General features: G+C 35.7%; 1 protein-coding gene across 1 annotated transcript in view; it reads left to right on the forward strand.

Annotated features, from left to right (window-relative positions):
* Positions 1-13,923, forward strand: part of LOC136032743 (uncharacterized) — a 165,307-nt gene that overhangs the window by 76,038 nt on the left and 75,346 nt on the right. The window lies entirely within an intron of this gene.

Here is a 13,923-nt window from a genome sequence, read left to right on the forward strand (position 1 = left end):
TCATGAATGCCAGGGTGGAGGGACTAAGGGCTGGGCTCCAATGGAACGCCTATATTTCATGATTTCCAAGAATTTGTTTCATAATTTGAATATAAATTACCCTTTTTCTCAAAATAACTACCAAACACCCTGGTTAGGCTTTATATACCAAATTCATTCCACAGTTTCTTATATTTCCCTATCCACATCGAGTATCTAGAATTTTAAGAAATAAGTATTTTTTTCGACTTTTAGTTACATGGTTGTTGTCCCTTCTCACGGGTACCTGTAATTAAGGGAGTTGAACGGGCATTGCCACCCCTCCTGGAATAGTAAAAATATAAAAATGGTGTAAATTTTTGTGTTATTCAGGAAAAATAAGAACTTTTAAATGGAAAGCTTTTTTTTAAACCTTTGCCCCTGGATAAAAGTTGCGGACGACCCTTGTCTCCGCCATAGTTGTTCGTGCTGTTGAAGGAACTGTTTAGTTTTCATATTAATGTTTTAATATTATTTTAATTAAATAATTTTAATAATATTTTAATTATAATATTTTCATATTATTTCAAAAAAAGAATATTTTGTTCCAATTTTAACTCGATAACTAGCATTGTGATTATGACTCTCTGTTCTATGACTCTGTGATTATGATTATAATCATAATCACAATCTGTGATTGTGATTATGACTCTGTTGCTGAACCCTCTGTTCCAATAGCAGTAATGCTTGATGTTGTTATTACTGCTACTATAACATAGCCCTAATAGAAATATTTAACTTTAATACAGTTTCAAATACTATTCCAATCAATCAAATAGTTCATGGTAACGAACTCTTAGTAAGGAGCGACCCGGTTCAATAGTAATCGAAACTAAAAATTTGTCGGTACCAATAGACACATCAAACGAATTGAATTTTTATGCTGATTTTAAATATATAAGTTTTATCAAGTTTAGTCCTACCATTCAAAAGTTACGAGCCTAAGAAAATTTGCCTTATTTTCGAAAAAAGGGGGAAACAACCCCTAAAGGACATTCAGCATATCAGAGAACCCTACTGTAGAGGTTTCAAGCTTCTATCTGCACAAATGTGGAATTTTGTACTTTTTGCGAGAAGAAAAATCATGGATGCGTGTGTATTTATTTTTCTTTGTTTTTTTTTCCAGGGGTGATGGTATCGGGCCAGTGGTCCCAGAATTTCACGAAAGGACTCATTCAAACAGAAAATTAAAAGTTCTAGTGCTCTTTTTGAGTGAAGAAATAAATGAAGGGTAGCTAGGTCTCTTCCCACGCTCATTTGTTTCAAAGTCAACGGATCAAAATTTGGAGATAGCCATTTTTTCAGCATAGTTGAAAAATCTAATAAATATGTCTTTGAGGTAGACTTAACCCCCCACAGTCGCCGGGGGAAGGGCTGTAAGTTATGAACTTTAGCCATTTTTAATATTGGTTATTGGAGAGTATACAGACGTTTTCAGGGGGATTTTTTCTATTGGGGGAGAGGGTTACGTGGGAGGATCTTTCCACGGAGGTAATTTTCATGGGGGAAAAGAATTTCCATTTTTTTAAATAATGCTGGATTATTTAGAATGTTTTTAAAATAATGCTGGATTTCCCAGCATTACTTTAAAAACAATCTGAAATTAAATAAAAAACAAGTTTTCTCGACTGAAACTAAGGGGTAACATTAAAACTTAAAATGAATAGAAATTATTACGTTTATGAGAGGGTTCATCCCCTCGTCAATGCCTCGCTCTTGACGCTAAAGTATTTTTAGTAATTTCAAAAGAGTTATTTATTCTAATTAAACAAACTTTGTGATTCAGGGTCATTCTTAAAGAATTGGAACAACATTTGAACTTTAAGAGCGAGGTATTGACGAGGGAGCGTACGCCCTCATATTATGTATACGAGGAAGTTCGCCCCCTCCTCAATACCTTGCTCTTTACGCTGAAGTTCCAATTTTGTTATATAATGGCCGATATAAGCACTAATTTGTTTGGGGCATTTTTGGCTTGTGGTTGTTATTAAATAAAAAAGAATAAGTTTTTTTCCAACTGAAAGTAAGGAATAACATTAAAACTTAAAACGAACATAGATTATTACGTATATTTTTTAAAGATCTTTCTATCATTCATTTCAGTCATTTGAAAATTGATCAACTGGTGACTTTGATTTTCATAACAATAATTTCAACCTCTTTGGCCGTTTTGTTACTAGGCCTATGTCTTACAAAATTATTTTCGTAAATATCACTAATTTAAGTTACGTGGGAGAATCTTTCCATGAAGAAATTTCTCGCAGGGAAAGGGGATTTTCCATGGAGGGGAGCTGGATTTCCCGACATTATTTAAAAACAATCAGTAATTACATAAAAAACAAGTTGTTTCAACTGAAAGTAAGAAGCAACATTAGAACTTTAAACGAACAGAAAATATTACGTATATGAGACGGGTTGCCTCTCCTCAATAGATTGCTCTTACGTTTTTAAGTTTTTAAAGCTTTTTAACTTTTAAAGGAGGTTATCATTCTAATTAAACGGCTTTTGTGATTCAGGAGCCATTCTTAAACAGCTTGAACAAGAATCAAACTTAGGTTATTATAAGGTTATTATTAGCTAAAGCAAACAAGCAAACTTTCGCATGCAAACCGATTAGGGTTCGCGTAGCGCAGGTGCCGATCTCCTGATTCTCAGCCCTCGGCCGGGGTGCAATGCGTGGTTGGGGAGCTAAATTAGCTAATTTATTAGCTAAAAATAAAGTAAAATTAACATGCAAATTTCGGTTTAATTATTCGTCTTCGGTGAGCCAAATTCTGAGGCTCCTCAAATATTGAGGAGGGGGGTTGCTCCCTCCTCAATACCTTGCTCTTTACGCTAAAGTTTAACTGTTCTTCCCATTTTTTAAAAACAACTACTGAAGCACAGGGGCCGTTTAATTAGAATAGGAAGCTTTTTTAAAAGTGTTTGCAGCTTTAGCGTGAGGAGCAAGGTATTATGGAGGGGGTAACCCTTCATATACGGAATAATTTCTGTTCGTTTTGCTTGTTCCTTGCTTTCAGTTAAAAAGAAAACTATTATATATATATATATATATATATATATATATATATATATATATATATATATATATAATTTTCAATACAAGACACCAATTTTGCCGTAAAATACTGCATTTCAAACTGCATATAGCTTAACCAAAAGTGACAAAGGAGAGTTGAATTCCTCCGGCTATTCCTTTTTATTCTTAAATTAATGGCAAAAAATAAACCATAAAACGGTAAGGATGAAACGACACAAGGCGAAGGGAGAAACCTATTTGACAGAAATACATCTTTAATAATAATTTGTATGTGGTACTGGAAATACGCTCCTTTTGTCTAATAACTAAAAGGTATTGTATATTGGTACAAGGTACAAGGTATTGTAAATATTGGTGTTATTTATGTAATTGGTGTGGATTGTAGTTTTAGTAGAACTAAATCTGCGCTTTCGGATTCTGTTCGTTCTATCTCTACTGCTTTCTCGAATGTAGGTCTAACCCTTAACCCTGATAAATGTGAATTCCTTCATTTTGGTCCTTCTCCTAACCAATCTTCTAGACTTAATTGTTCTGAATTTAGCATTCCGTGCGTGACTTCTTTAAGGTGGTTGGGCATTACCCATACTAACAATTTAGTCTCTTTTCGTAATAAAATTGTTTCTGATGCTAAGGTTAAACTTCAAGTGGGTTATTCTAAAATTGTTGCGAACAGGGGGAAATACAACCGCAAACCCCTTTCACAAATTTATTCTTGCTTTTGTCATCACTCGGTTTTATGTCTTTCTGGATTTATCCTGTTTTAAAAAGAAAGGATTTAAAGGTTCTCAAGTCATCTTATTTTCGTTTCCTCCGATTTTTTCTGTATCTTCCTGCCTGGTACAAGAACAGTGATATGGTAACAATTTTCGGGGCTCCAGATTTATTCAATAAACTTAAAAGTGCTACGCCAGAAACTATACGACTCGATACATTTTACTATTAACCCTTTTCATGGTCTTCTAAAATGTTTTCTACAGTAATTTAATGTGTTATCAGAAGCTTTTTTTTTCTGTGTGTTTGTTTTCTACTCCGCTGTTTCAAGTGGGTCACAAATAAATTATTATTATTATTATATTGGTTTTGAGATGTTATATATTCGTGCTTAAACAAATCTGCCCTGATAATTGAAAAGGCTTTATGCAAAAGGCATTATACCAGAAAGTATATTTTTTAATGAAAATTACGGAAATAAGGTATTTTAAAAATTTGGGGCGAGCAAATAACTTCCGATTAACTCCTAATTTTTTGCCTTCCCGGTTTTGAAAATTACTTTTTTGAGTATTTTTATTGGAAAAAAATAAATAAAACAATGAAATTGCCCCTCCAACCCTCCTTATTTTGGAAAAAATATTATCACTGAAAATAAAAACAAAATTATTAGCATTCCCTCTCTACATTTTTGTGAATTGGTGCCCTGCCGTGTAGTTCTATTTTACTGTAGTATTTTTGGAAGACTCAGATTTTCAGTCATTCTTATCAAGATCCATCGATTGAGACCTATTTTCTCCTTTCTTAGTTGGTTCCCAAGGTATTTAGAAGTTTTTTTTTCAAATTTCTTATGAATTTCCAGATTAGAGGCTTCTTCCAAACTTCGTTAATTTCTCTTTTCTCGCTCACACGAATAGTTGGAAAGTGGTGCTGCTGATATCAAAATTTTTGTCGCCACGTTTTGGGTGTCCACAAATACCTTACAAACAACTGGATCTTAAGTAAAAAAAAAGTAAAATGTAACAAAAATAAGAATATTTTTATCAGTTTCTTTCCCCTTATTATACAAATTTACACTGGGTTCCATAAACTGTTTTGAATTACCATTCTCAAAGCCAGAGTCATTCTTAAGGTTGGTGGTGCCCAGGGGAAAGCGCCCTCCTCCCGGCGTAAATATTAGCAAAAAAGCCGAATCAAAATGGAAATATGATCAGAATGAGCAATCCCCCAGCCTCGGCGAGGACTCATAAAACGATTCACTGACCATTGAAACAGAAATAAAAAAAAAGTCCAAAAACTCTTTTAGAGTTGTATAAGCTGGCCATGAAATAAGCGGGGATGAAATTGAAATGTTAGGATAATGCTAACATGATTGACAAACCAAAGCCTGACTAACAGATCAAATTTCCTTTTTTTACCAAGTTTTTTTAAATCATTTATCTTTTTCATAAGCTGGACTACGTGAACTTTGATAATTTTTCACAACCTTTTATGAAGACAAAATTAAAATTTTATGACGCCTGTATGATTAACCGACCATAGCACAATAATTTTTGGGTACGGGTGGGATAATTTTTTTTCCATTTTAATGAGGAATATGGCATCGCAAAAAAAATTTCTTAATTTTTCAGGGTTTTATAGGTTGACCTATATTTTCTTTATCAAATCTTGTAAAGTATTAAAATAATACTTAGTAAAAGTTATTTTTATTTCTTCTCCAGCTGTACCATTAGTTTAAATCGGCCACGACAGTCTGGCATCACGTTTTGGAATGCTCTCAAATTATTCTTTTGACTAAAAATTTTCTTAGAAATTTCAATCCTTAAAACCAATCAAAAATGAATTCTTATGTTCTAGGTCAGTTTAACGATAATTTATCAAATTGCATCCTTTTTTTTACGGAAAAACACAATATGACATGCACATATTTTTCTCTTGACAATAAAAATGTTTCAACACAGCAGACAATCAGGCGACTGCAATGGAATTGGCACGTTTCCCGAGTTTTTAAGACAAGGTTGTGGTGTAGTAGTCACAAATTAATTTTTGCATTTTAAATAAAAACAGATGAAGCAAATTAAGCCTAAGACTTTAATGATTTAAACAATTGCTATTAAAAAACTGATAAGCGTAGGTGCGCGCACAAAAATTTGGGCAAGTTAGTTGTTACGCCTAAATAGCCGGAATGGGCCAGTAAAGATTTCCGTATTTGTTGGCAGCTTTTTGTTTTTTTTTTAAGAATTAATTCCGTCAATAACAGGGGGTCTGTTTCAAGTAAAGGTAAAAAGAAAGATTTATCTTTCTCATCTTTGTTAAAGAGTGTGCTTTAATTTCACGGTTTATTTTTGTGATATTACTTGTGACATTTTTGTGAGCTAGTTAAAATAATCTGTAAGCGTATGTTAGAAAGGGAACCCACATAACTCTACATTTTTTGCCCATTGTTTGCATTTATCTGTTGTTGCTAGGTGAAATTTGAGACGATAAAAAACGCAAAACCTGATTGGATTTTTTTTGGAAAATTAAGTAAAAAGAACAAGTTTTTCTTCACTGAAAGTAAGGAGCGACATTGAAACTTAAAACGAACAGAAATTACTTCGTATATGAAAGAGGCAGTTCTCTCCTCAACACCCCGCTCTTTACGCTAAAGTTTGACCCTTTCTCTCAACTCTACTTCTTAAAACAGTAAAAAACTTTAGCGTAAAGAGCGGGGCGTTGAGGAGGGAACTGCCCCTTTCATATACGAAGTAATTCCAGTTCATTTTGAGTTTTAATGTCCCTCCTTACTTTCAGTGAAGAAAAACTTGTTTTTTATTTTTTATTTAATTTTTGAACGTTTTTGAATTAATGCATGTTTTGATTTTGGCTCTCCGCAGATGAATAATTAAAGCGAAATTGGCATTTTTTTATTTTTATTTTTTTTTTTTTTTTGCTAAATGGCTTTCTTATAGTTTTGATCAGACGATTTTGAGAAATTTTTCAGAAACTTTGAGAAATTTTGAGAAACTTTTAATTTTTTACGAACGTTTTTATACGTAACTTACGAATTAGCTTACGTAACGAACTTCTATATTTGTATGTTTTTATTACGTATATTGGGGGGCTCACCCCCTCGTCAGTACCTCGCTCTTTACACTAAAGCTTTAATTTTATCCCAATTCCTTAAGAATGACCCCTAAATCTCAAAGGACTTAGAATAAATAGTTGAAATTACTAAAAATACTTTAGCGTAGGCCTAAAGAGCAAGGAATCACGAGGAGGTGAACCCCTCATATGTGTAATAATCTCTGTTCGTTTTAAGTTTTAATACTGCTCCTTACTTTCAGTTGAAAAAACTTTTTCATATTTATTTTTTCATCGTTTTTTTTTAATAACGCTAGAAAATTCTGCGCTCCCTTCATGGAAATTTTCTTCCCCCTTGACAAATTCCTCCATAGAAAGTTCCCCCAACACATCCCCCTCTTCTCAACCCTTTCCGCCCAACCAAAAAATCCCCCTGAAAACGTATCTACACTTCCCAATAACCATTACTATATGTAACCACTGCTCAAAGTGTGTAACTTGTAGCCCCTCCCACGGGGACTGTGGGGGAGTAGCCTAAGTCGTCCCCAAAGACATAGTTATAAGGTTTTTCGACTATGCTGAATAAAATGGCTATCCCAGAATTTTGATTCGGTGACTTTGGGAAAATAATTAGCGTTGAAGGTGGCCTAGGTGCCCTCCAATTTTTTGGCCACTTAAAAAGGGAACTAGAACTTTTAATTTCCGTGAGAATAAGCCCTTTCGCAACATTCTAGGACCACTGGATCGATACGATCATCCCTGAGAAAAAAATAAAATAAATAAACACGCATCCGTGATCTGTCTTCTGGCAAAAAACACGAAATTCTACATTTTTGCAGATAGGAGCTTGAAGCTTCTACATTAGGGTTCTCTCATACGCTGAATCTGATGGTGTGATTTTCGTTAAGATTCTATGACTGTTAGGGGCTGTTTTCCCCCTACTCTCTAAAATGAGGCAAATTTTCTCAGGCTCGTAACTTTTGATGAGTAAGACTAAACTTGATTAAACTTATATATTTAAAATCAGCAGTACAATATGATTCTTTTGATGTAGCTATGGGTATCAAAATTCCGTTTTTTAGAGTTTTGGTTACTATTGAGCCGGGTCGCTCCTTACTACAGTTCGCTACCACGAAATGTTTGATTTTAAGCAAATGGAATAACGAAGTCTGGCCTCCAGTCTTGGCTATTTTCGTATTTACAACCATTGTATCTCCTCAAGGTATTCTTTTGGGGCGGCCACATGCAGGATACCTTTTTTTGGGGGGGAATGACAACTTGAAAAAATAGGTGAATTATATGGTGTTAGGGTTCGAATTTTAAAGTTTTTGACATTGTGGGGGGCACATCCCCTGTGGCCACCTCGTTGTCTTCTCACCTTTTTTGCTGTTTACATTCACTGCGATTTAATTAATGAACGAAGAGGTATGCTAAGTAAGGAGCAGTAATGTAATTGACATTATTGGCAGTAATGTTATTGGAAATTATGATTCTGGGGCTACCAACTTTTCCTTTGAATCTTGTTTAGATTCCTTCGATTGGGGGGAATGTTTGATCATAGTCATTAGGACTATTTTAGAGAATTAGGGTTGACGTGTATGTGGGGGAAGAAGGTACATTTGGTCTGAACCCCCCTTAATATCTTGATCTTGCACGGTTCCCTGCCACCAAATTTTCTTACCTACTTATGAATAATTTTCCATGTTTGGGGGCTTTATTGAACAAACCCTGTGGAAATAAATTATCGAGTTCGTACCTGCATAAGAGCCCCTTATCTCATGAAACAAAATACATATGCTCTTATTTCTTTTGAAAAATCTGTCTCTACAGTGAGTGCAGATCAGTAAAGGGATTTGCCAATTGTACTGGAATTCCTGCGTGCTTGTCTGAATAATACCCCCCCCCCCCTATTGAAATAACCACGCAATGACTGAAAAAACCGTATCACACGCTTGAAAATTCTTTTGTTAAATCTGTCGCTACCGTGAGTGTAGAGCAATGATGTGATTCGCCAGTTCTATACTAATGTTAAATCCGGTGTAAGCGAGTTTTGCCATGGAAGCATGTCTAGACATTTGGCCGAAAGAAGCAGCAATCCATGACGAAAACTGACACAATACTGATTATCCTGTCTGACATAACGATTAGAATATAAATGAACTGAAATTATTAAATAATAGCAAAAAGTTTTAAAAGATTTGTAGTCAACTTGAGTCAGTTATTGCCAAGGGATTAAATTAGTACCAAGTTGACAAGTAAAAAATATATTTGATCTATAGTCGTATGTATAACCGGCTGCAGCTGCATCTTAATACATTGCAAAATAGTACAGCATAAATTATCATGTCTACAACTATAGCTGCACACAGGTCCAAATCAAAGGTGTTTCAGGAGTTTTCTTGATGGGGGGGGGATAAAGGCCAGCAAAATAAATGTTTATGTTCAAACTTTTTCAGGGGTTTCTTTGGACTAATGTTGGGAGTTTCTACTGTCAGGGGTGAATCTTCAGTATTTTCATGGGGGGAGTGGGGAGAGAGGCTCATATCCGGATAGTCAAGGGGCATTGGCTGTATAATATTTTTTTAAACTATTGGGGGGCTGCCCTCCCTTGCCCTCCTCCAAACGACGCCCCTTCCTACTGTCCCCTATATAGAGTTATGTCTTTAACTATACCTCTACGCAAAAGGAAGAATCTTTCCATTATTGATCCCACAGATTCCACACCTTTACCATTGTAAGGACTAGACACACCTATGCACATGAGGAGGAAGATTGGAGGACTATTTTCGGTCTAAACAGCCCTGTCCTATAAGAAAATTGTGGAAAACATGTCAAAATATATGGAGACTTGAAATTCGAGCTGAAAACCTAATGCACTAGATTGCGCTTTCGGACCTTTTGGATGGTAAAATGTGATCGAATAACAATCAGCCTTCCTCTTCTGCCTTGTTTGACTTCGGGTACTCCCAAGTCCCCCTTGATATTCAATCGTACTTTTAAGATATTCATTTCACTCGGAATGGTCCAAGAAAATTGGAAACCTAGAATGATTTAAGTCTGCATCATTCAAGATAAAATTGTGCCGATGCCCTCTTCATTATCTCCGTCCCCTCCCACCGCCAACTTTTGAGCAGACATATGGGCATCTTCCACCTTTTTTAGGGCCACATAGCGGAGAAATTTCTATGCGTATGATTGGATAACCACTTCTCCAACACCCCCAGCCCTGTACCCCACCACCTGAATTTAGCACATAAGTATACATTTTACTGTTTGGTTGAATTGGAATCATGCTAGAACCTCAGACCAGTTGGATTGGAGGACTAAAATGGGCCTGTTATCCCTCAGCCATCACTCCCCCGCGTCGTTAACTTTTAGCTGAAAGGTAGGCATGTATATGATTGAAGGTACAAAGTTGGCCTTTCGCCCCTTCAATAGCCCTTCCTCCCCACCAAATTTTCAGCATAGAGGTATGTAGGCTTTTCTTCTGATCAGCTTCAAACTTATACGGCAAGCACCGTAGGCCAATGAGACGTTATGATTTTCAGAGGCTTACGCCCCTTCTCACTGTTTCGTAAAGGTGCTTGGATCTACTATTAGTTTGACTTGGCTCTTCGTTTGAATTTCTGCTCGTTTTAGGTTTCATATATTCATCCATAGCAATTTTAGTGTTTTATGTTTGACTCATTATACCGTGCGACTTCATTTGTGCTCGCAATAGGCTTAAATACCGTTCCTTACTTTGTTTAGGAAACTTTTTGATAAAATCTGATTTTAATTTATTGCTTTAAGTGATCTACTATATTAGTCTACAAAATAATCCCAAACAGGATGAAGATTGTTCTCAAGGGACAGAACTAGAGGATTCGACTTTGACCACCCCTTCGAAGGCCAAAAATTTGCAAAATAGTGCATAATATCGCAATATTCAGAAAACTAACACATTAAAATATGCAGTCCTTCCCCCTCATGAGAAATTGGCTGTGGGATCCCCTCTCCCAACTGGAAAAATATGCTGGCGTCTATGGGCAAGGGTAAAAAGTGGTCTAACTCATTACTTCGGCTGGGGACGACCCCTCCGTTCTGCAGAAACTTGTTATTATCTCTCAAATCTTGCTGCGTCCATCTATATTTTGAGCGCCTAAGGAACTTATTGAAACCCGGAAAAGAGAGTACAAAAAAGATTAAACTGTTCTACAAAGTGGTAGTTTGCGCAACGAATATTTGATAAAAACATATGCTTTATATAATGCCATAGTGTTTATGGGCTAAGGACAAAAACCTTTGCGTGACATAAGTTTGGTTTAGTGGTAGCGGCATCTTTTTTGTGGTAATTAGTGGGTCTTTCTGGTAAATTTTCTGCAATCGGTGCAGGCGGAATCTTTTAATTGCAACCAACTAGAAATTTACACTTCCTTTGTGAAGTGCGCATCTTTGATAATTATGTAGTTATAAATCGTACCAACTTCAAATGAATGTCTGATTGGTTCTGTAATACTGGGAAAAGTGTAAATCTAATAGGGTGCACTTCTAAAAAAAAGCACTTCCTAAATTGTAACTATTTTTTAACTAAATTATAACTATACCTTTCATAGTTATTAAAAAAAGAGATTTTTTTTACTTGTTATTCTTTTTTTTTAATTACACCATTGTTCTGGTGCACTTCCAATTAAAGACTTGGGAAGTATTTTTTTTTGGTTGCCGGCGTATCCCCCCCCCCGTAAAATTTCACCCTGGATAATTCCCACCCATGTTCCCCCTGGAATTTATTTACCAATACTTGTACATTAGTTGGTAGCGTCCCGCTTTTTCAGTTTTCTGCTTGAGAATTCAAATATTAGATTTGGAGTAAAATGTTGGACAAGATTTGATTATTTAATAAAAAAAAATCGATGATCAGTAGTTTTGTTGAATATGTTTATACGCCGGGGGGGATACGTCTATACTCAGTTCTTATGGAGAGGGTGACGAACCGACAATAACATCGAAAATAGGCGGAATATAAGAGAAAATATAGAAAATATAAATATGAATATGATAAAATTAATATAAACATAATTAATGTATTAATTTTATATATTAATATATTATGTTAACATAATAATATTATATATAATAATATGTAACAACAATATAATATAATATATAATAATATAATACATAAAATATCTTATAATATATGATATTATTAATATATTATATTATATTTGAGGATGGCTGGGGCCCTCACCTCCTGCATGCATACTGGTGTCAAACGCAAAAAATAGTCAGAGGCAGATTGACTCCTGATACCCGAGACTGACGGAAAGTTTCTGAGGTCAGTATTTGTTCTCCAAAGCTGCCTCCTATCTCCCCTTTTGTTCAGCATTTTCTCAATACAGTTTTATCACTTGCTAAAATCGTAGACGGGGCTTCCATTGGAGGTGAGCATATGGAAAATCTAGATTGTGTTGACGACATTGATAAAATAAACGGTCATGAACATTTCCTCCAAGCACAAGACACAACCAAGACGCAACTGAGCTAGTGTCAGCAACCAAAGCCTATGGGATGGTCATTAACACTGACAAAACGAATGTCTTGCGTGTTTCTAGAGACTGTATCCTGTGCCGTGCAGATAAACATAAAAGGGGAACAACTGAACTTTTTTGGGTACAATCGGTAGTCTCTTAAACCTCGAATAACGATTGATCAAAATCGATTAAGCCCAGACTTGGTTTGGCAAGCAGTAACGTTAAGAACCTATCGCCAGTATGGAAAAGTAAATCACTGTTAAAGTTATTGAAGGTTCTATTTTAATTCCCCATAATCCCTATTCCTATGTATGAAGGTGAAGCTTAGTCAGTCCTTGTCAGGATCACCTACATTGACCAAGTCTCCAAGGAAGACCTTTCAAATTCCTCCTCTGCTAACATACGATCATGGACCAAATCAGAAGCCGATAACTTCACTGGCTTATATCGAACGAATGGCATCGAGTAAACTACAAAAACACCTTTGAAGGACGAGTACATTGCACACGACCTCGAGACCGACCTCTTAAGAGTTGGTTTGACAACTTCCATGGTCAGGATCTCCGCCAACTCCTCCATTTAGGCGCCATACGAAGCCGAATACCGTCGATACCTTCATTGTTCAGTGAGAATAGAGGATATTTTAGTAGATCTACAAAGGCCGAATAGAATTTAAGTTAAGTAATTAAGTTAAGTTACTCTTACAAATAAGTTTTTGCTTACATGCCTGTGGTCAGAAACATCATGAATGGACACAGCAAATATTTTATGGGTGGTAATGTCACAAGATTTTTCTAGGATGCAAGATTTGAATTTCCCAAAAAAGGCATTTTAGGTCACGCAAGACCTGGAGGAGTGAGTCCACAGACAAATCTTTCTGTCTTTATTCTTATTCTACCTCTGTGCCTGTTCGAAAAGCCTTTCAACAACTGTTACGATTTTTGTTGCTATCATGTACGCCTGAGGCTTGGGGCAAGCGCGTACGCTGGAGTTTGGGGTGAGGGGAGATTGAAAAAGAATACAAAAATAGGTAAATTATCTCAGAAATATTGCAATTATGAGAGGAACCGTGAAAAGTGGTTTGGGAGGAGTATGAAGGTATACTGTACGGACCGCTCTGACTAGGAATCACGATGGGAGAAATTGAGATTAGGCCCGGAAGAAAAGTCAGAGATATAAAGTTGTGTACACTTGTAAGAAGACAGTGAATAACCCGTATACTAAGAGCATCTATTTGCTTTAATCAGCTTAGTTTTGCAAATAATAATTCTTGGTTGCTATAATGTATATTTCTAAATTTGATGTGATATATTTTCAATATAATTTCTTTCTGGTTAAGCCATGTGCAGGTGACAGAAAGGGGAAGAATATTCCTATAATGGGGTGGGAAACATGTTCATCCGAGAGTCATGGTTAGAAACTAGTTTGAATAAATCGCTTGTGTAGTTTTCTGCTATATAAATTTTGCAACTGTCTCAAGGTTAAACAAAATCGATTTCCTGTGAAACCTCCTATGATACGATTTTTGATGACGACCTAGTAAATAATCCGTTAGCCCCGTTAATTTTCTCCCTCATCAAA

This window comes from Artemia franciscana, chromosome 11 (genome assembly GCF_032884065.1).
Source record: "Artemia franciscana chromosome 11, ASM3288406v1, whole genome shotgun sequence".
In the NCBI taxonomy this organism is placed as follows: domain Eukaryota; kingdom Metazoa; phylum Arthropoda; class Branchiopoda; order Anostraca; family Artemiidae; genus Artemia; species Artemia franciscana.